The sequence below is a fragment of the Schistocerca americana genome, chromosome 8 (genome assembly GCF_021461395.2).
Source record: "Schistocerca americana isolate TAMUIC-IGC-003095 chromosome 8, iqSchAmer2.1, whole genome shotgun sequence".
Classification (NCBI taxonomy): Eukaryota; Metazoa; Arthropoda; class Insecta; order Orthoptera; family Acrididae; genus Schistocerca; species Schistocerca americana.
Genome location: NC_060126.1, coordinates 416562456 through 416585553, shown reverse-complemented (window position 1 = coordinate 416585553; position 23098 = coordinate 416562456). Strand labels below are relative to the sequence as shown.

General features: G+C 44.8%; 1 protein-coding gene and 1 pseudogene across 2 annotated transcripts in view; both read right to left on the bottom strand.

Annotated features, from left to right (window-relative positions):
• LOC124546032 (mitogen-activated protein kinase-binding protein 1) overlaps nt 1-23098 on the bottom strand; it is a 922513-nt gene that overhangs the window by 831190 nt on the left and 68225 nt on the right. The gene's annotated exons all lie outside the window — the stretch shown is intronic.
• Nucleotides 13336-13453, bottom strand: LOC124546107 (annotated as a pseudogene).

The window sequence follows — 23098 nt, the reverse complement described above, 5'->3', positions numbered from 1 at the left end:
AACTGTCCATGAAGTGAGTGTTACATAAGAGGTTACGCCTTTTGCGTACAAAGTGCAGATTGTCTAAGCAGTGCAGTCAAATGATCGTCCTCCGCGATAGGCAGTCGCGTGTTCTGCTGGCCTCCACAACTGCTGACAATGACTACCAGAAAAAGTGCCTGTTGTCAGATGAAGCGAAGATTCACATCTCTGGTCACGAGAATCGCCACAATATTAGGATCTGGGGCTTCGAAAACCACATGACGCTGAAAGCATCCGTGATCGGCCGAAGCTTAACGTAGAGCAAGTCATCAGGCTGATATGCACTCCAACCATCAACTGCCAACTGTTGGCAGTTGTGGTTGGGGCGAAGACACCACAGTTACAGGAAATCTGCGTAAACCAGTTATGTTGACCACTGATGCAATGTGTATATGAATCGTGATAACCCCTTCAGCATTAACTACGGGCTGAAGATGTCAACTAGACTGAAGATGGCGCATTGATGCACCGCAACTGGTTGGTACACAATAAAGAAGATCATAAGGAGGGCTATAGGCGTTTCATTTTCTTACAATAGTGAATGGCCGTGGTCTCTAAGGCAACTAGTTAGAAGAATGTACATACAAAAACATTTCCCGCGAGGTGGATAGGTCGTGATGGTCGCATCTCATGGGCCCCGTGCTCTCCCGACGTCACGTCATTACACTTGTTCTGCGGGGTTACGCCAAGGATCGCGTGTACGCAACAGTCAATGATATTGCCGCTCTTCGCGAACGAATCAATGAAGCAATAAGTTCTAACGAGTACATGGACAGAACTAGAATATCGTCTCGATGTTTTACGAGCAACGGGTGGAGCGCTCAATGAAAATCTAGTAAACCAGGTGTAGAAGTATGAAACCGCAATTTCCCTACAGATGGTTCTAGCCGTCAGTGTAGGGCCCATGAGACCGCGTCTACAGCGCCATCTGCTTCCTGTAAAGGCTGACGACGAATGTCAACACATAGTAACCCAAGTTCCATACATCGGTATCTGTTTCAAAACCGTAAACACATCGAGTTTTGTACCTATGAACTACTATTTGCGGACAGCATTGGTTTTCTGTTATCATTTGAAAATAAAAAAAAAAAACTGCTGCAGAATCGCATCGAATGCTTGTCGAAGCTTTCGGCGAACATGCTCTTGGGGAAACACTGTGTTTCGAGTGGTTCAAAAAATACAAAAGTGGTGATTTTGACGTGAGAAACGACAAGCGCGGGAAACCACCGAAAAGTCTCGAAGACAGCGAATTTCAGGCCTTATTGGATGCAGATGATACTCAGACTCAACAGGAACTCGCGGAACAATTGAATGTGTGCATAACCCGTTTCTCTTCGGATGATAGCTATGGAAAAGGTGCAGAAAGTGGGAAAATGGATTCCGCATCATCTGAATGAAAGACCGCAAGCACATCGAAAGACCACTTGTGAAATGCTGCTCGCCAGATACAAAAGAAAGTCGTTTATCCATAGAATAGTGACAGGCGACGAAAAATGGATATATTCTGAGAATCCTAAGCCTCGTATAAATCGTGGGCCAATCTAGGCAAACCATCTACATCCACTGCAACAGCAAATCCCTTTGGAAAGAAGACAATGCTGTGTGTGTGTGGTGGCATCAGAAGGGTGTCATCTATTACGAGCTGCTAAAACCTGGTGAAACCGTTAAAACTTATCGCTACCAACAGCAAATGATCGATTTAAATCCAGCATTACGTGAGAAACGACCGGAATTTGGAAGAAGGCAACACAAAGTCATATTGCTCCATGATAAAGCATCATCACATACAGCAAAACGGGTCAGGGAAACGATCGAGGCGTTAAGGTGGGAAATACTAGGGCATGCGGCTTATTCTCCAGACTTGGTTTCGTCCGATTATCATCTATTTGCAACACTGGGACACGCTCTCGCCGAACAACGCTTCAGTCCGTATGAAAATGTACGAAAATGGCTCGCTAACTGGTTCGCTTCAAAAGAACTGTTTTTTGGGCGTGGCATTCATAGCCTGCCGGAGAGGTAGGTGAAATGTATAAATAGCAATGGAGATTATTCTGAATAAAATATTGTTTATTCGTTTCAAACCACAGACGTGTAGTTATTGCAACCAAATTTCGGTTTCACACTTCTACAACTGTTAAAAGATCAAAGCCCAAAGCTGCTAAACGTTTTACAGCAAAGCACCATGCTCTAAGTCGAATAGCTTCTAAGTTACGCTTTTTTGAAATGATAGGGGGACCTACTGGGACACCATTTAAATGAGAACTGGAACGAAACCTACTAAAGATCACAGATTGTGGCTTACGGGTGCTACAGAATGTGAAACGATCGAATTGAGTAAGTTAATTTGGGTTTGACGCTCAGTCGCTGATGAAGTTGTTAGAGACTATTTATTATCCCGCGCTGGAAAAGGGGGAGATGCTACAAAACCGGCCTTCGTCTCTTCGCACAAATCATCCTAGTATTTACAAGAAATGAATTAGGCATCCGATTGTTAATCTCCTGAATGACATTTGTACGCCTTGTCCAATACGTTGCCTTACAGAATATGTCAGTCAATACATCTGTACTACAAAACTAACCAGTGTGCTAGTTAAAGAGTTCCGAAAGTGAATCCCGAACACACGATCGGAGAAGAACATTAAGGAGCCAAGGCGGTCCATTCTGACCAGTTAGTTCGATATGTTGTTACAACTGTGGTGCAGGCATAATACAATTTTCCGAAGACCAATAAGCCGGCCGGAATGGCCGAGCGGTTCTAGGCGCTACAGTCTGGAGCCGCGCCACCGCTATGGTCGCAGATTCGAATCCTGCCTCGGGCACGGATGTGTGTGATGTCGTTAGGTTAGTTAGGTTTAAGTAGTTCTAAGTTCTAGGGATCTGATGACCTCAGCAGTTACGTCCCATAGTGCTCAGAGCCATTTGAACCATTTAAACCGAAGACCGGTAAAGACAAAATAAGGGAGATTAGGGCTGCTACAAAGGCCTTCCTGCCGTAAGTTTTCCCGCTCTTCATTTGGGAATGGAACGGAAAGTGGTATGACTAGCAGTGGTACGAAGTGCCCTTTGAAATGCAACGTACGGCGTCTTGCAGAGTATGTGTGTATGCATGTATTATACAGGGTGTTACAAAAAGGTACGGCCAAACTTTCAGGAAACATTCCTCACACACAAAGAAAAGATGCTATGTGGACATGTGTCCGGAAACGCTTAATTTCCATGTTAGAGCTCATTTTAGTGTCGTCAGTATGTACTGTACTTCCTCGATTCACCGCCATGATTTCATACGGCATACTCTACCTGTGCTGCTAGAACATGTGCCTTTACAAGTACGACACAACATGTGGTTCATGCACCATGGAGCTCCTGCACATTTCAGTCGAAGTGTTCGTACGCTTCTCAACAACAGATTCGGTGACCGATGGATTGGTAGAGGCGGACCAATTCCATGGCCTCCACGCTCTCCTGACCTCAATCCTCTTGACTTTCATTTATGGGGGCATTTGAAAGCTCTTGTCTACGCAACCCCAGTACCAAATGTAGAGACTCTTCGTGCTCGTATTGTGGACGGCTGTGATACAATACGCCATTCTCCAGGGCTGCATCAGCGCATCAGGGATTCCATGCGACGGAGGGTGGATGCATGTACCCTCGCTAACGGAGGACATTTTGAACATTTCCTGTAACAAAGTGTTTGAAGTCACGCTGGTACGTTCTGTTGCTGTGTGTTTCCATTCCATGATTAATGTGATTTGAAGAGAAGTAATAAAATGAGCTCTAACATGGAAAGTAAGCGTTTCCGGACACATGTCGACATAACATATTTTCTTTCTTTGTGTGTGAGGAATGTTTCCTGAAAGTTTGGCCCTACCTTTTTGTAACACCCTGTATACAAGTGTATGAGTCAATAAAGAGGCCTGCAAGGACCAGATACTTCATCGTTCGTTTCAAAGGCTTTATTTTGTCAAAAGACACGAACCACTTCTGAAACGTCGTACGGAAGTTGGGTTTGAAGAATATATATAACAGCCCTTACCTATGGGTTTAATTTTTACTTCCAGCGTTTATGCTAAAATTCTGCACACCCAGTACTAAGCATCGAAATAGCGAAAAGATTTTCAAGAGGCGCCTCAGATGGTGCGGATATTAATGTTTCTGAGAAATTAACGACAGATGTGCATTTATGAAATAAGCGGGATAAAAAAGTGAGATAGAACCGTGTCCCAGCGGCCACTCCCACTCTGCATCACAGGCACACAGACGAACGACACGCGGATCGATCTCTCTCTCTCTCTCTCTCTCTCTCTCTCTCTCTCTCTGTCTGTCCCCGCGCAGGCAGGACCATCTGTTCCCTGGGCGAATCTCTACCAATATTTAACGTAATATGATCCATGTTTGATGATACCAGAGCTCGCCAGCGTGCGTAGGACGTATGTGGCTGTGACCTACAGAGCACTTCAATTACGTGAATTCAACTGGTGGCTTCAAATTGTGTTTGCTGCAGTAAAAAAAAAAAAAAAAAAAAAAAAAAAAAAAAAAAAAAAAAAAAAAAAAAAAAAAAAAAAACGGGCCAGTGCAGAGAGTAAAGTGTGCCCACGGAATATACAAGGGAGCTACCACCCACTCAACGTTGTTTTGTATTTCCTAGATGCATGCTTCACATCTAATCACATTCATTGCGTACAATTAGCGCACTCTACGAAAACTCGACTCGGTGACTTATTAGATAAACTAAGTCGATAGAAATCAAGTAATATCGATCGATATTCATCGCTTTTCGCTACTGGCCAACGTTACCTACCAGAGAAAAATGTGGCGTCTACGTCTTCGAAAGCGAAAGTGTTAACCATCACTGAAATATTGTGTGTTATTAAATTTCCAACACCAGTCAACAATTTCGACTGTTATGGATACAGCTGCTGTAATCATTCATCTCACAGAGAGTACACTACCCGATGTACGACAGGGCATCCTCGGATTTCTTTCTGCATCCTGTTACTAACACCGACACTACACATCAATAAAATTTTTGTATTTCTTATATTTATGGTACATGAAGCTTAGAAATCAAATATCATTCTGCAAAAGAGTTCGATGCAACTATAAAAATTATCGACAAAATCGAATTTGAAGTTAAGCGCCTTGAATGCCCTAAAGAATAGTCGAATTTTTCCGACAGACTGCGTGACTTTGTGGTAGAGTGCTTGCTTGCCATGCGAACAGCCTGGGTTCGTTTTCCGACCGACGTAAATTTTTAAACAAACGTGAATGTTCTACTATCATTTCTGCGAAGATGAAAAAAATCAGTAGCGTTCGAAAGAGCTAATTGCTGGATTCAAGTCTTGTTTTGATCATTTTTTCCATTCATTTCGAATACCTACGTCATACAAATACAAATTTCACCAAATATATATTAATAGATATTTAATCGTCATTGTTTATGAAAAATGTACATTTTTATGTGTCTATTACGTATCACATACAAAGATCCATTTCCACTGCAAATATAAACTCTTAATTGCCAACGCTTTATAAAAAACTGTTTAATACATGTTGTTTAAATTTAAAAAGCAATAAAATACTTTTTTTTAGAATGAGATTTTCACTCTGCAGCGGAGTGTGCGCTGATATGAAACTTCCTGGCAGATCAAAACTGTGTGCCGGACCGAGACTCGAACTCGGGACCTTTGCCTTTCGCGGGCAAGTGCTCTACAAACTGAGCTACCCAAGCACGACTCACGCCCCGTCCTCACAGCTTTACTTCTGCCAGTACCTCGTCTCCTACCTTCCAAACTTAACAGAAGCTCTCCTGCGAACCTAGCAGAACTTAGAGTACTTGCCCGCGAAAGGCAAAGGTCCTGAGTTCGAGTCTCGGTCCGGCACACAGTTTTAATCTGCCAGGAAGTTTCATATCAGCGCACACTCCGCTGCAGAGTGAAAATCTCATTCTGGAAACATCCCCCAGGCTGTGGCTAAGCCATGTCTCCGCAATATCATTTCTTTCAGCAGTGCTACTTCTGCAAGGTTCGCAGGAGAGCTTCTGTAAAGTTTGGAAGGTAGGAAACCAGGTACTGACAGAAGTAAAGCTGTGAGGACGGGGCGTGAGTCGTGCTTGGGTAGCTCAGTTGGTAGAGCACTTCCCCTCGAAAGGCAAAGGTTCCGAGTTCGAGTCTCGGTCCAGCACACAGTTTTAATCTGCCAGGAAGTTTCATACTTTTTTTATTTTCATGTCGTTTATGCTCACGGAAATGTTCGTAGAACACGTATCTTCGAACAAAACTTTGCATTGGCTGGGAATCGAACCCAGGCCTGCACGTGGTAGGCGCACATTCTACCGCAGTCAAGCGTCGTGTCGAACGCGCTATTAAGCCGGTGGTCATAACGTTTTGGCTCATCAGGGTACCAGCGGATATGGGCATCCATGCAGATTCGGCTACTCAAAAGTCATATTAACGTGACCGCCGCCTATGTTCGACGTCAACGTCAAATAACCACTCTTAGACGGCAGTATATAAAACGTGTCGAGGGGACGCGCAAAAACAGGGTTGTCGTTATACGGAAACGGAGTGGTTTAAAAGGGCTCGATCACTTGCTTCCGAGCCAAAGACTAATTACTACGGGTAAATTTGTAAACTGTTCATGTGCCGCTGCGGTTAAAATATACTGATCATGGCAAAATGGCACTATCCAAAAACGACGACGAGGCAGCCGTGGTGCACCACGGATCATAGATGACTTGGGTGAACGACGGCTGCAGAAATGTGTACGGTCGAATAGGCGTGCAGCTGTTGAGCGACTGACGACCCAGATGAACCAAGGGACTACCAACAATGTCTCCTCAACGATCATTCAGCAAACGTTGATGCGTATGGGTCTACGCAGCAGGCACCATGTTGATCCACCTTTGCTGACTGCTGTTCACCAGTAAAGAAGGCTGCACGCCAATACCACAACTGGACGTCCATTGAGTGAGGCAGGTGTCCTTTTTCAAATGATTCACGTATTACGGTCCATCGAACAAATGGCCGTTGTCGCGTGTGGCTTGGAACATCTGAGAGCAATCACTCTGAATGCATTATGGTCGTGCCATTGCTTGTGTGACCTCATTATTCTGAAAGCCACAACGGATCAACAGAAGTATTCATTTATCCTTAGGGACCATGTCCATCCGTACATGAATGATGGCATCTATCAACAGGACAACGCAATGCGGCTCACAGCTTGCAATATACACTATGTGATCAAAAGTATCCGGACACCTGGCTGAAAATGACTTACAAGTTCGTGGTGTCCTCCATCGGTAATTCTGGAATTCAGTGTGGTGTTGCCCCATCCTTTCCTTGATGACAGCTTCCACTCTCGCAGGCACACGTCCAATCAGGTGCTGGAAGGTTTATCGAGGAATGGCAGCCCATTCTTCACGTAGTGCTGCACTGAGGAGAGGTATAGATGTCGGTCGGTGAGGCCTGGCACGAAGTCGGCATCCCAAAATGTGTTCTATAGGATTCAGGTCAGGGTCTGTACAGGCCAGTCCATTGCAGGGTTGTCACTCCACCACAGGCCGTGCACTATAAACAGATGCTCGATCGTGTTGAAAGATGCATTCACCATACCCAAATTGCTCTTCGACAGTGGGAAGTAAGAAGGTGCTTAAAAAATCAATGTAGGCCTGTGCTGTGATAGTACCACGCAAAACAACAAGGGGTGCAAGCGCCCTCCATGAAAAACACGACCACAACATAACATCACCGCCTCAGAATTTTACTGTTGGCACTACACACGCTGGCAGATGACGTTCACCGGGCATTCGCCATACCCACACCCCGCCTTCGGATCGCCACATTGTGTACCGTGATTCGTCACTTCACACAACGTTTTTCCACGGCTCAATCGTCCAATGTTTACGCTCCTTACACCAAGCGAGGCGTCGTTTGGCATTTACCAGCATGATGTGTAGGTTACGAGCACGACCACGACATCAAAGTTTTCTCACCTCCAGCCTAACTGTCACAGTACTTGCACTGGATCCTGATCCAGTTTGGAATTCCTGTGTGATGGTCTGGATAGATGTCTGCCTATTACACATTACGACCCTCTTCAACTGTCGGCGGTCTCTGTCAGTCAATAGACGAGGTCGGCATGTACGCTTTGTACGTATCCTTTCACGTTTCCACTTCACTATCACGTAGGAAACAGTGGACCTCCTGATGTTTAGGAGTGTGGAAATCTCGCGTACAGACGTATGACACAAGTGGCACCCAATCATCTGTTCACGTTCGACGACCGTGAGTTCCGCGAAGCGCCCCATTCTGCTCTCTCACTATGTCTAATGACTACTGAGATCGTTGATATGGAGTACCTGGCAATAGGTGGTAACTCAATGCGTTAATATGAAAAACGTAGGTTTCTGGGGCTGTCCGGATACTGAAAATCACATAGTGTACGTGTGTGGCTCGAAGAGCACCAAGATGCGTTTACTATACTCCCCTGGGCACCAAGCTCCCGCCGGCCAGTGTGGCCGAGCGGTTCTAGGCGCTTCAGTGTAGAACCGTGCGACCGCTACGGTCGCAGGTTCGAATCCTGCCTCGGGCATGGATGTGTGTGATGTCCTTAGGTTAGTTAGGTTTAAGTAGTTCTAGGTTCTAGGGGACTGATGACCTCAGATGTTGAGTCCGATAGTGCTCAGAGCCATTTGAACCATTTGAACGAAGCTCCCCGGATTCAAGCCCAAGCCAGAATCTGTGCGACCACCTCGATCGGGCTATTCCCGCAACGGGCCCTTAACCAAGAAACCGAACGCAGCTGGCCACGGCTCTGGAGTCGGCATGGCTCCACATCCCTGTCGGTAGCTTCCGCAACGTCGTTTACTCTCTTCCTGCAGATCCCTCAGCGGTCCGCGCTGCAAAAGGTGGTTATTCAGGATTTTGGGAGGTGGTCACATTAACATGGCTGGACAGTGTAATACAGTTGAGTTATCGTTGGTTTTGCCACCTGTCCTTAATTTATGTGAAACAGAATAGTGCTACAGTAGACAGCACTTACGAGAAGATCCTGCGTGTGCGGCAGTGCGTGAACAAAGCAGTGAGGAGGACGGGCCTGCCAACGCGGAGCGCGTCTGTTATAAATACTGCGCCGCTCGCCTGCCACCTCTTGCCATTTCCACGCCGCCGTGGCCGCGTCGCCTACAGAAGCGAGTCACGAATGCAGGCCGGCTCCTCGCTTCCGCCCGCCGCCGGTGCAGCCTTTGTACACTACTGGCCATTAAAATTGCTACACCACGAAGACGACATCGTACAAAAGCGAAATTTAACCGACAGAAAGAAGATGCTGTGATATGCAAATGATTAGCTTTTCAGAGCATTCACACAAGGTTGGCGCTGGTGGCGACAACTACAAAGTGCTGACATGAGGAAAGTTCCCAGCCGATTTCTCATACACAAACAGCAGTTGACCGGCGTTGCCTGATGAAACGCTGTTGTGATGCCTCGTGTAAGAAGGAGAAATGCGTACCATCACGTTTCCGACTTTGATAAAGGTCGGATTGTAGCCTATCGCGATTGCGGCTTATCGTATCGCGGCATTGTTACTCGCATTGATCGAGATCCAATGACTGTTAGCAAAGTATGGAATAGGTGGGTTCAGGAGGGTAATACGGAACGCCGTGCTGGATCCCGACGGCCTCGTATCACTAGCAGTAGAGATAACAGGCATCTTATCCGCATGGCTGTAACGGATCGTGCAGCCACGTCTCGATCCCTGAGTCAACAGTTGGTTGGGGACGTTTGCAAGACAACAAGCATCTGCACGAACAGTTCGACGACATTTGCAGCAGCATGGACTATCAGCTCGGAGGCCATGGCTGCGGTTACCCTTGACGCTGCATCACAGACAGGAGCGCCTGCGATGGTGTACTCGACGACGAACCTGCATTGCATGAATGGCAAAACGTCATTTTCTCGGATGAATCCAAGTTCTGTTTACAGCATCATGATGGTCGCATCCGTGTTTGGCGACATCGCGGTAAACGCACATTGGAAGCGTGTATTCGTCATCGCCATATTGGCGTATCACCAGTCGTGATGGTATGGGGTACCATTGGTTACACGTCTCTGTCACCTCTTGTTCGCATTGACGGCACTTTGAACAGTGGACGTTACATTTCAGATGTGTTACGACCCGTGGCTCTACCCTTCATTCGATCCCGCGAAACCCTACATTTGAGCAGGATAATGCACGACCGCATGTTGCAGGTCCTGTACGGGCCTTTCTGGATACAGAAAATGTTCGACTGCTGCCCTGGCCAGCACATTCTCCAGATCTCTCACCAACTGAAATCGTCTGTTCATTGGTGGCCGAGCAACTGGCTCGTCACAATACGCCAGTCACTACTCGTGATGAACTGTGTTATCGTGTTGAAGCTGCATGGGCAGCTGTACCTGTACACGCCATCCGAGCTCTGTTTGACTCAATGCCCAGGCGTATCAAGGCCGTTATTACGGCCAGAAGAGGTTGTTCTGGGTACTGATTTCTCATGATCTATGCACCCAAATTGCGTGAAAATGTAATCACATGTCAGTTCTAGTATAATATATTTGTCCAATGAATACCCGTTTATCATCTACATTTCATCTTGGTGTAGCAATTTTAATGGCCAGTAGTGTAGTTCGCTGTCATTTGGAATAGAGGCTGTTTTCTGTCGTATCTCAGCTTTCACTGACTGCACAAAGATGCGGATTCGGAGTCAGTTTAGAGTGAACTGCAACCGCTATCCGCCTTTCCTTTAGAGTGTTAAATACATTTCAAAAGATGTAAGTTAGTTCACAATGCTGGGATGTGCACGTAAAGCTCTGGGTTTGCACGGTGCCATACACTGCCGGAAAAGATACATCGCCCTGTAGTACTGTTCAGTGGCATCACGGTGTAATACGTCCACACTGAGGGGAAGCTAATTAGTGACTCATTTGCCACGCTAATCAGCGATCAGATGGCACTCGGGAGGTCTGTCTGTGACTCTGCTGACAGTTACTGTTCTGAGTTTACAGGTGAATAGTGTTCGCAACATTCATTCTAGGGTACAACCATACCCCACAGACAAGTAGGTATTCCTGTTGAACACCTTCAACAATTTGAACAATTTACTGTGGGTCTGTGGTCCGGAAGCTGGATGGACTATCGACCAAATGCAGCACACGTTGAGCGCATTCTATTGGTAGTGAGACGCTGCTTTCAACAGTGGTCTGTGGAACATTCCCACACCATAGACCAGGTTCTGGATTTCATCGTACTACATCTATCTACATCTACGTGATTACTCTGCTATTCACAATTAAGCGCCTGGCAGAGGGTTCAATGAACCACCTTCAAGCTGTCTCTCTACTGTTCCACTCTCGAACGGCACGCGGGAAAAACGAGCACTTTTTCTGTGCGAGCCCTGATTTCTCTTATTTTATCGTGATGATCATTTCTCCCTATGTAGGTGTATGCCAACAGAATTTTTTCGCAATCGGAGGAGATTCATGAGAATATCCCGTTCCAACGAAAAACGCCATTGTTTTAATGATTGCCACTCCAATTCACGTATCATATCTGTGAAACTATCTTCCCTATTTCGCGATAATACAAAGCGAGCTGCCCTTCTTTGTACTTTTTCGATGTCATCCGTCAGTCCCACCTGATGCGGATCCCACACCGCACAGCAATACTCCAGAATAGGGTAAGCTTTCCCACATTGACACGGGATTTTGTACACCACGGGTTTCCTAAGTCCCTAATCATCCTTAAGAGTGTGTTCCGTCCACCCTCTAAGATTAGGACTCTGCTCGGCTCTGTGAAGGATGATTTGGGACTTAGGAAACCCGGGGTGTACAAAATCCCGTGTCAATGTGGGAAAGCTTACGTTGGCCGTTCTATTCGCACAGTGAATGACAGGTGTGTGGAACATCGCCGTCACACGAGGCTACAACAGCCGGAAAAATCGGCCGTAGCAGAACACTGCCTGAATGAGAGACACAAAATGAAATTTGAGGAAACTGTTGTAATTGCCAACATTTCCGGTTTTTGGAATAGTGTGTATAAAGAGGCGATCGAAATTAGGTTGGCTGATAATTTAATCAACAGGGACAATGGGTTTCCTCATAGCAAAACGTGGAATCCTGTATTATCTCGCATCAAAACTGAACGTTCTTCGGTGCGGCCTTGATTGCGATATATCGTTGCCAGCAGTGTTTCACTAAGGGCGGCGCCACCTCCCTGTTTTGGAAGTCAGAAACCGTGATGGGCGGCGCATGCGCCGTGTACTGAACGGTGGCCTATATAGGACGTCGAATTGCAATCTTGCGTCAGTTCTCAGCGGGACTCATCAGCAGAAGCAGCATTTCCTGAAGATGGCGAACAGTTGGATCGCCGAAATATCGAGTCAAGTTGATTTTAGGATCCGGCAGCAAACCCGAAAAGACTTTCAAGCGCTTCTACTGTCCGGGATGACCACTGGGAATATTATCTCTCTCTATTCGTTGCATTCGTCTATGTTCAACAGGGCTTAATAACACCTTCGAGTGCTTGCTGTAATGCTTCCAGTATGATGTCGAGCGCTATTGTTGCTGAAGTCTCCAATCCAAAGACTGGTTTGATGTAGCTCTCATTTCTAATCTATCCAGTGCATATCTCTTTATTTGTGCGTAACTAACACAACCCAAATTCACTTGGAACTGTTACAACGCTAAAAGACACCTCTGACTTCGAAATATTCACGTAAAAGTTACTGTTCAGTTTTCTTTCTCAAGCTGATGACGTAACCGTTCAGTTCTTCGCCAGTTTTTGCGTTAAATCATAACTTATTAAAATGCACGCAGCTGGTTGGACCAAGAAAAATCACTGATTAAACGTATACTTTATTCCGAAATGTCTGCGCGCCAGCATTGCACCATCAGAAAGACACCAAAGTAAAATGTAACTTGACCCCTCGCAACCTGTCCTGCTTGTGCCACAGTACCAAAACAAAGTAGTCACCTCCAAAGACGAAACACTTTTTACGAATTTACACATTCTGGCATTATAAAATGAATTACTACGGATTTAAATATTACTTTAACTGTTCTTAATAATATGTAATTCACTCTATCTCCGTCTTCAGGCCACGAGTGGCCTACCGGGACCATCCGAACGCCGTGTCATCTTCAGTGGAGGATGCGGATAGGAGGTGCGTGGGGTCAGCACACCGCTCTCCCGGTCGTTATGATGGTATTCTTGACCGAAGCCGCTACTATTCGGTCGAGTAGCTCCTCATTGGCATCGCGAGGCTAAGGGCACCTCGAAAAATGGCAACAGCGCATGGCGGCCAGGATGGTCACCCATCCAAGTGCCGACCACGCCCGACAGCGCTTAACTTCGGTGATCGCACGGAAACCGGTGTAGCCACTGCGGTAAGGCCGTTGCCAAGCGTGTAACAGCCAACCCTGAATATTATTTTATTCTTACGATTGTATTCAAGACCTCTGTCCTCTAAGAATGTATATTACTCTTTTTCACAGAGTACATTGGTCTGATGATCTTGTAAGCAATCGAAACTGGTCACCAAATAAAAAAATTATATGCGGTGACGACTAGTTTTATTGAAATTCCTTTATATTGTCTTTGAGTTCTTCACAGTCTCTGGAATTCTGTTGCTACAAGTTAAAGATGTTGTAACGTTATTCTGCTTGCTCTAGTCAAGCCATGGTCCACCTCTACAAGTTTAAACTCCCCCTCCCCCCTCCTCCCCCCTCTTCCACCCACTCTTCCATCCACTACCAAGTTAACAGTTCCTTGATGTGTAAGGATGTGTCATTTCAACCTATGGCTTCTTTCCGTTAAGTTGCGCCATACAGCTCCATTTTCTCCGATTCGATTTACTACCTCTTTGTTAGTTATCCGATACACCCATTTAATCTTCAGCATTAGTCTGTAGCACAACGTTTCAGAAGTTTCTGTTCCCCTTTTATCTGTGCCGTTTTTATTGTTCATGTCTCATCTTCATGTAAAACTATAACTAGGACCAGTAAGACTTCCTAACATTTCAATTTATATCCGATGTTAACAAATTTCAGTCTACATTATTTTTACATCTCCTCTACTTCTGCTATCGTCAGTGATTTTGCTGCCCAAATAACAAAACTCATCTATCAACTTTAGTGTCTCACTTCGTAATCTGATTTCCAGAGTATCACCCGATTTAACAGGCATACATTTCATTACCTTTGTGTCATTTTTGTTAACATTCATCTTATAACCTCTTTTCAAGACATTAGCTAGACCGCTAAATTGCTCTTACAAATCCTCTGTCGTCTCTCGCACAATTACAATTGCAGCTACAAACCTGATTGTCCCCATTTATACTTCTTGGACTTAAATTCCCTATCCAAATTTCTGTTTAGTTTCTTGTACTGCATGTCCATTGTATGGACTGAGTAACATGAGGGATAGACTACAACCCTGTCTCACTCCTTTCTCAAATACTGTTTCCTTTTTTGGTTCGACTTTTATAATGGCAGTCTGGTTTCCGTACAAATTTTAGACAAGCTTACCCTTCCTTCAGAATTACAGAGGGTATTCCAGAGACAGCCACAAGGTTTTTCTACATCTGCAATTGCTATAAATACAGGTTTGATTTCTTTCAATGTAAGTTCTAGGGGAGTCGTGGGGAAGGCGCTGACTGCTTCGTGTATTTCCACATTTTTCAACAGGCAGGCGTCTACCAGACGTTCCATTCGTCTGTAAACGAATTCGTGTTAGTATTTTGCAACAAATACGTATTACACTACCAAGATACTCCATTCTAAAGTGCGCTACCAGTGAAACAGCCACTGAGAACCCAGTCAGCATACTGTCGACCAGCAAAAGGGCTGTCAACCAGCACCAATGGTGACATGTAGAACGCAACAGTTCTTCATGCTATTCCTCGTATCTCTCTTCACAATAATGTCAGCTCGTTCCATCACCCTGAGTCGTCGTTGCACAAGACTGAGGTTATCGCTTCGCTCTAGATAGAAGCGCGAGTCGTCAATGAAGATGACGATGTAACTTTCAAAGTGTGAATGAGAAGTTCCCCATCACTAGATCAGCCTTAAACTTCGCTTCAGTATTGTAAACCAGGTGCAAGCATAGTGTCACATTTCTAGCAGCAAAATCTGATGCCAAATTTTCTTCAATTTGTGTTGCTACCGTTCGTAGCTATTCTAGGATATGGTTATCCACACGCGCGATTGTCCGTTGGTATGGTCTTGTACCATGCCTTCAAGCCTGTGTACCTCCATTTGACCACAGATTCAATCCTCACTTCAAGCAGGTTAATCACACTCAGACAAATGTAGTAGTTGTGTCCTCGACGTATATTTGACAATCGAACCCTTGAAGTCCCTTTACAATAAAATGTTAGATAATAGTCTCGACTCTGGTGGGATATGTTTAATTTTTGTGCGTTATTCGCTAAGAATCGCGAAGGTTAGCACGTATAAATGATCCCAGAAGCACAAAGAAGTATTGGTTACGTTACACCCTAACACGAATACATATATGGTGCTATAATTTACATTTTATCCCCTATATTTAAAACAAATATCGTCAGCATATTTATGGTCACATCGTAGAGTTCAAGGTTAATTTTAACGTCAGCAGAGAAGAAACACCAAAGTGAGTGAGTGAGTGAGTGAGTGAGTGAGTGTGTGTGTGTGTGTGTGTGTGTGTGTGTGTGTGTGAAGTCGGCACTATAATGTTGCTTCTTTTTTCACTTATTTCATTCCATTTTCAACCAACGATAACCAAATTGTGCCAGTAACTTCCCAAAAGCGTCTTTTCTAAAAGAAAATTTAGTCGATAATTTTAACGTTAGCCACTTTCGCAAAGTAAACTATCATCTACTATTTGCTGGATTTCATTTGGAAAGTGCGAAATACAGCGGTCGTGGTGTAATCAGCACTGACAGTTGGCTTGTACATCATGAAACCGAATATCGCACTGGACTAAATCGACAGCGCTCTATCGAATGGATACATTTTCCGCTGAGAATGGAGAGTCGCATTAAACACGTGATGAGAAGGAGCAGTATTTACTCGAGCAGGCAACATTTTCATATTACAAAAGCGAACAGAAAACATGTTCGTAAACAGCAGAGAAAATGCGCCCTGACGATTTTTAGGAAAGACACTACTAGGTATAACATTATACCAGAACATAACATTTTAATACTACGCTGTTTCTGGTTCAAATACAGTATCAAATTTATTTCAGTTTTCATACCTGAAATCGTTTCTAATATCGTCTAAATAATTCCTTGCAGGAGAGCTTCTGTAAAGTTTGGAAGGTAGGAGACGAGATACTGGCAGAAGTAAAGCTGTGAGAACCGGGCGTGAGTCGTGCTTCGGTAGCTCAGATGGTAGAGCACTTGCCCGCGAAAGGCAAAGGTCCCGGGTTCGAGGCTCGGTCGGGCACACAGTTTTAATCTGCCAGGAAGTTCCCCCTGGAATGTTCATGAATGGCAGCACAAGAGATCTAATCACAAGACTGGCGAACAATTTTGCTGTAACGGTTAGTGGGACAAACACGAGGGTGCTCCAGGAGTCATACGAAATTGCGCCTCAGACGATAACTCCGGGTGTAGGTGTCGTGTGTCCGGCACGCAAACAGGCTGGGTGTGGGTCCTCAACTGGTCACCTTCGAACCAACACACAGCCATCACTGGCACGCCGAAAATGATGGTTTTCCATTTCGGTAGCGCCACGTGACCGTCCGGAGCCCGGTCTCCTAGCGACCGTACATTCCCGCGACCACTACTAACAGCAGTCATGTACAGCGCCTACGTTCCTGCCAAGTCTCTCTGCAATATCGCAAAAGGAACATCTAGTTTCTCATAGTCCTATTACATGGCCTCGTTCAAACTTAGTGAGCTGTCGATAATGGCGTCTTTGTCGCTTTAAAGACATTCTACACCATCACAACTCATCACGTCCAATCGCAAAGGCTCATTACAGCGTGTACTGAAAGCAAACCAGATTTGCATTCTCATAGTGGCGCTACTCTTAAACGACTGGTGCAAAATTTGAACAAACATTATCTTTCAGACGCAGAAACACGGTTACCAACTTTCGTTTATGTTGCACAGCTACTTGTTGGCGTTGTGCTTTTTTTTTTCATTTTATTTGTCGCGGCATTTACGTATTTTTGTCCCACGCCTGTAACTTTTTATTCGCAAAGTAGCTAGAATTGGAAGATATGAGCCTTTTGGCACATTATTTGTATGTTTTGGTTGTTGTGGTCTTCAGTCCTGAGACTGGTTTTATGCCGCTCTCCATGCTACTCTATCCTGTGCAACCCACATCTTTCTGAATCTGCTTAGTGTATTCATCTCTTGGTCTCCCTCTACGATTTTTACCCTCCACACTGCCATCCAATGCTAAATTTGTGATCCCTTGATGCCTCAGAACATGTCCTACCAACCGGTCCCTTCTTCTTGTCAAGTTGTGCCACAAACTCCTCTTTTCCCCAATTATATTCAATACCTCCTCATTAGTTATGTGATCTACCCATCTAATCTTCAGCACCACATTTTGAAAGTTTCTATCTCTTCTTGCCCAAACTATTTATCGTCCATGTTCCACTTCCATACATGGCTACACTCCATACAAATACTTTCAGTAACGACTTCCTGACACTTAAATCTATACTCGATGTTAACAAATGTCTCTTCTTCAGAAACGCTTTCCTTGCCATTGCCAGTCTACATTTTATACCCTCTCTACTTCGACCATCATCAGTTATTTTGCTCCCCAAATAGCAAAACTCCTTTACTACTATAAGTGTCTCATTTCCTAATCTAATTCGCTCAGCATCACCCGATTTAATTCGACTACATTCCATTATCCTCGTTTTGCTTTTGTTGATGTTCATCTTATATCCTCCTTTCAAGACACTATCCATTTCCATTCAGCTGCTCCTCCAGGTCCTTTGCTCTGTCTGACAGAATTACAACGTCATCGGGGAACCTCAAAGTTTTTATTTCTTCTCCATTGATTTTAATACCTACTCCGAATTTTTCTTTTGTTTCCTTTACTGCTTGCTCAATATACAGATTGAATAACATCGGGGAGAGGCTACAACCCTGTCTCACTCCCTTCCCAACCACTGCTTCCCTTTCATGCCCCTCGACTCTTATAACTGCCTTCTGCTTTCTGTGCAAATTGTAAATAGCCTTTCGCTCGCCGTGTTTTACCCCTGCCACCTTTAGAATTTGAAAAAGAATATTCCAGTCAACATTGTCAAAAGCCTTCCCTAAGTCTACAGATGCTAGAAACGTAGGTTTGCCTTTCCTTAATCTTTTTTCTAAGATAAGTAGTAAGGTCAGTATTGCCTCTCGTGTGCCAACATTTCTACGGAATCCAAACTGATCTTCCCCGAGGTCGGCTTCTACCAGTTTTTCCATTCGTCTGTAAAGAATTCGCGTTAGTATTTTGCAGCCGTGACTTATTAAACTGATAGTTCGGTAATTTTCACATCTGTCAACACCTGCTTTCTTTGGGATTGGAATTATTATATTCTTCTTGAAGTCTGAGGGTATTTCACCTGTCTCATACATCTTGCTCACCAGATGGTAGAGTTTTGTCAGGACTGGCTCTCCCAAGGCCGTCAATAGTTCTAATGGAATGTTGTCTACTGCCGGGGCCTTGTTTCGACTCAGGTCTTTCAGTGCTCTGTCAAACTCTTCACGCAGTATCGTATCTCCCATTTCATCTTCAACTACATCCTCTTCCATTTCCATCATATTGCCCTCAAGTACAGCTATCAGCAAGTGTTGCTTCAATTTCACCTCAAATCATTAATTACGTTTATCTTAATTACCCCGATTACTTTAAAGCAAAACTACACCTCAGGCTTGCCAGTCAGATGCCTCATTTGTCCTTTTTCCCGCTCTTCGTTTGGCTCTCAATGTTCGAACAAAATTCAGTTGCGTAACGTCCAGGGTGTCTTGTTTCCGTTTCTCATGTCGGCAGGCAGACAGCCACAGTGTGAGATACGACAAGCCCCGTGGTAGACGTGCAGTGTCGCGCCAGCAGTGGCAGCAGACGCGCACACCTGGCGGGTCGCCAGCGGCCATCGACTGCTGCAGTCCATCGCGAGGGACTCGACGCGGCTATTACCCGTCGCCGCGCCCGGACGCAGTTATTCCGGCCGCCTCAGCGCGTACCTCCAAAATAGCGAGGGAAGACCGCGTCTTGTTGCATTCCGTGGACACGCCGCTGACTCACCGCTGGACCGCCGCCCATCTCCAGGGAGTACTGCCCGCCGTCCGCCTCACTCGGGACTTCGACAAACTGTTTCACAGCCTCACAACTTCCTATGCTTGCAAACCGCAACAGTATTTCCTTAAAATGAACTCCAGAAGATATATACAAAATCATACCTTGGAAAATATTACAGAATTGTGGTTTTTTGTAAAATATTTTGAAACTCCCAAAGGCTTTTTTCATTGTGTTCAGCTGCGTATTTGACTTGGAGCGCATCACAATGGCGACACCCCAGAAGAATGTGCAATGTGTCGTCTGCTATGCTGAACCTGAAAAGCCACACAAAAGACGTCAAAACATCTACATCTACATTTATACTCCGCAAGCCACTCAACGGTGTGTGGCGGAGGGCACTTTACGTGCCACTGTCATTACCTCCCTTTCCTGTTCCAGTCGCGTATGGTTCGCGGGAAGAACGACTGCCGGAAAGCCTCCGTGGGCGTTCGAATCTCTCTAATTTTACATTCGCGATCTCTTCGGGAGGTATAAGTAGGGGGAAGCAATATATTCGATACCTCATCCAGAAACGCACCCTCTCGAAACCTGGACAGCAAGCTACACCGCGATGCAGAGCGCCTCTCATGCAGAGTCTGCCACTTGAATTTGCTAAACATCTCCGTAACGCTATCACGCTTACCAAATAACCCTGTGACGAAATGCGCCGCTCTTCTTTGGATCTTCCCTATCTCCTCCGTCAACCCGACCTGGTACGGATCCCACACTGATGAGCAATACTCAAGTATAGGCCGAACGAGTGTTTTGTAAGCCTCCTCCTTTGTTGATGGGCTATATTTTCTAAGGACTCTCCCAATGAATCTCAACCTGGCACCCGCCTTACCAACAATTAATTTTATATGATCATTCCACTTCAAATCGTTCCGTACGCATACTCCCAGGTATTTTACAGAAATAACTGCTACCAGTGTTTGTTCCGCTATCATATTATCATACAATAAAGGATCTATCTTTCTATGTATTCGCAATACATTACATTTGTCTATGTTAAGGGTCAGTTCCCACTCCCTGCACCAAGTGCCTATCCGCTGCAGATCTTCCTGCATTTCGCTGCAATTTTCCAATGTTGCATCATCCGCGAAAAGCCGCATGGAACTTCCGACATTATCTACTACGTCATTTATATATATTGTGAAAAGCAATGGTCCCATAACACTCCCCTGTGGCACGCCAGAGGTTACTTTAACGTCTGTAGACGTCTCTCCGTTGAGAACAACATGCTGTGTTCTGTTTGCTAAAAACTCTTCAATCCAGCCACGCAGCTGGTCTGATATTCTGTAGGCTCTTAGTTTATCAGACGACAGTGCGGAACTATATCGAACGCCTTCCGGAAGTCAGGAAAATGGCATCTACCTGGGAGCCTGTATCTAATAGTTAGCCCGATGCTTAATGTTTGGTGCGGCCTAACGCAAGGCTGGCTGATAGGCCCATTTCTCTTCGCAGACAAAAAACTAGAATGGGAAATGTTTACCTGGACGTCTTCGAAGTCTGCAGGACTGCAGCCGTCCATCTTCCAGCATGTCGGTGCAGCCCCTCATTCGAATCTGAACATGCGGGGCGATCCTCCGGATGCCAGTTTTCGTGAGAGGTGTGTGGGTTGTTCGGGTACCATCATTGCCCCGCGCTCTCCCGATATCGCTCCATTAGACTTCTTTTTGTGGTGTTCCATCAAAGATCACGTGACATAACAGCACTCAATAACACTGCTACTCTTCGTGCACGAATCAATGGAGCAATCACAACTGCTGATGCTGAGCTGCAATGTGGACCGTACATAGGGAGGACTCGATTTGTACTAGCGACGAGCGGGCCACACAGTGAAATTCTGACATAACGAAGGACTTTGAGGGCTGCTAAATGTTTTACTACAAACCACAATGCTCTAATAGTTTTCAAGTTAAGATTTCTTTAAACAAGAGCCGGAAGAAAAGATCTCCGGTTTTAAAATCAAACAAAATGAAGTGCCTTTGCCAACAGCACGACACTGCCTGCAGCGCCTTTCCTGGGATTGTGTTTATATCGGTTGGACCCTATACGACTGGAAAACCGTGCCCTGTGTAACACCTACAACGCCTCTCGGTGTTAATAAATCAAAATAGCTCCCAAATTAGCTCCCATGCCCTCGAAATATAAATTCAGAAAATGTCCCAAGCCCCTCCACAAGTAGTAATTTACGAAATAGAAATAAGAGACAAATAGAGGGAAATCTATAGTAGAAAAAGAAAAGAATTTTAATCATAAATTTTGGAAGCATGGGAGGGAGGAAAACGATAGAAATGGTTAAATTATTAGTTATTCTTATGTATGAGAAAATCAATATTATAGTCACAGAACGTAGGTCTTGAACACCAAAGATAGCGTTTACTAAAGTATAAATAGACATACAATGCAATTATGATACTCCAGTCTCTATCCTCTAGTCTGTTAGAAGTCAATTAGGACATAAAGCTTTAGGAAGCAACAATAGGAACTTTATTAAACCAGGGCGCAAGAATAAATCGCGACGAGATTCTTTTTTGGGAAGCATTAATTTCAGATCAGAATTAGAACTTTTGTCATATTAGAGGAACGGGGAGGTGATCAATAATCTCTCTGACTTTAACGTCACTTTGTGTGAAGATTTAAATATTTTACGGAATTAACGATTTTTGGACAGATTCGGACTTTGTATTGTGATAGTGGAAAAGCTTTACTTCACGCGACTAGTAATCATAGTTCGTGACAGTTTATGGATATTAAACGGGGACAATCTTTTTATCGAAAGTGACAACATTGTTTAGTATCTCTAATATTGAAGGGATTCCAGATTAGATAGTTATTCAAAGAACCCCTTTGAATGCGATCGTGTGAATGAACTGATTTATTAATAATTATTGTTAAATAAAATAACGTGTTAATTTGAAACTGACTATTCGTCTTGAACTTCACTTCGATTTAGGTTAATAAATAATTAGGTTACGTGATTTTCGCCAAGAATAAACTGCAGACTAGTAACTGAAACAAGTGAACGAGAATCTATTGAAAACACTAGTATTAATTTACTTATGGTTTTTTCCTTCAGAACTGGGAACACAATACGTGTAGTGACTCACTGGGGTTAATTTAAGAACTAGCCAGGATAAAACAAAACCCCTCAATACCAGTCAATGTATAGATAAATTAACATTCCTACTTTCATGCAAGATACGGAAGTCGGGATAGAAAAAAGGGTCGCTACACCTGCTCAGGTAAGTCCCAACTTCAGTTGGTAAGAGGTGATAGTAGAGTTCGAGTGTGGCGCAGATCCCATGAAGCAATGGATCCAAGTTGTCAACAAGGCACTGTGCAAGCTGGTAGTGGGGTCTTCCAGAATGACAAGATCATCCAGGGAATGCCACGAGAACATTCCCCACGCCGCAACACTCCCTCCTCCGACTTGGAACCTTCCCACGATTGTTGCAGGGTATTTGCTCAGACCTTCTAGGTAATGGCGTGCGAATTCCAGTCTTCGTCGCCGATCAACAGCAGTTAGCATGGGTGTACGAACCAGACGACTGCTGCAAAGCCTCATACGCAGCAAACTTCGCTGAACGGCCGTTAAGGAGATACTGTTGGTAGCCCCTTGGTTCATCTGGCTGGTCAGTTGTTCAACATTTGCACGTTATTGGGCCGCACACATCTCCGCAGACGTTGTTCGCCTGTCATATATAGCCCTTGGTGCACCACAGTCGCCTCGTCGCCGGTTTTGGATAGCGCCATTTTGCCATGCACGA